A 1,416-nucleotide genomic window follows, 5' to 3' on the forward strand; every position below is an offset into this window, starting at 1 on the left:
TAGCCCTAGCCTAGCTGTTTTCCTGGTTTCTGATCTTCGCCTGGTTTCCTGGATTTCTCTCTTAGTCTTGCCCCTTCTGACTCTGTCTGCCCATCGTCGACCCACGCTAGCCCTAGGACTGTTCTTGTGTCTTGCCCACCATATACCTGTCTGCCTCTGTTTGACCCTGCCTGCTTCATGACCACGTCTCTGTCTTCTCCACAATAAAGCCTTGCAGATGGATCCGCACGTCTCACGTCTCGTCAGCTCTGTAACAGTAGTTCACCCCAAAATTATTTTAATTTACTCAAAATTATTATTATTTATTCGCCATAAGGTTGTTACAAATCAAAAAATATATATATTTTAAAGAAAGTATGTAACCCAACAACTGACAGTTTTTTCATACTATGGAAGTCAATGGGTACCGGCAATTATTTGCTCCCCAACATTCTTCAGAATATCTTCATTTGTGTTCAACAGAAGAAAGAAGCTCATACAGATTTGAAACAACTTGAGAGTTTACGTGTACTGTGTTAGGCTAACCGAGACTTGTCATTTGCACTTATATATTGTTGCTCTTTTGTTAGTTTTGACTGCTTTTATTGTCCTCATTTGTAAGTCGCTTTGGATAAAAGCGTCTGCTGAATGACTAAATGTAGATGTAAATATATGTATACACACACACACACACACACACACACACACACACATATATATATATACTGTATATATTTATATTTATATGATTAGTATTATTATTTTTAAGGTTTGAAGTAGAAATGCAAATTCAATACTATTAGGCACACTTGTTTTTCACAAGGGTCATACACACTAATCATAATTGTCAGCTAAACAACAATACACAATTTTCAACTCAGTGTTGTGGATACAAACCACACAGGCCTGATGTGTATAAGTTATAACTAGTTATTATTGGTACAATGTTAAACACGCTTTGTTTGAATAGGATTTTTTTAAACTTGAAAAAAGAAGCATTTTAAGGTAAAAAAAAAAATGAAAGCAAAGAAAAGAAAAGTGAAATGAAGAGGAAATAATGAAGGTTTTACACTGTTTCTAGATCACTAATCAAATGTAAGCAAATGTGTTACACTGAGCATGTGAACTCCTTTGAACAAAAATAGATTTCCTTTCTTCTTCGGATCATGCTGGAATCATTCGTGGATCATCATGAATGGATCATCAGCTTTTGCACAAACTAGTAGAGTCTCATGCCAGTTTCAATGATGCTCTCGTTAACATGGGCATAACAAATATGTTAATTTTAAACTTTTTTTCTTAAACTCAAATTATGCGGGTAATATTCTTTGATGTATTTTAAAAAAAACATGTATTAACAAATATGATATAATTATGTATTTATTTATGATATAATTATGTATATATATTTTTGTTTTTGTTTTGTAAAATCATTAA

Source organism: Sinocyclocheilus grahami, unplaced genomic scaffold (genome assembly GCF_001515645.1).
Source record: "Sinocyclocheilus grahami isolate Dianchi unplaced genomic scaffold, SAMN03320097.WGS_v1.1 scaffold176.1, whole genome shotgun sequence".
In the NCBI taxonomy this organism is placed as follows: domain Eukaryota; kingdom Metazoa; phylum Chordata; class Actinopteri; order Cypriniformes; family Cyprinidae; genus Sinocyclocheilus; species Sinocyclocheilus grahami.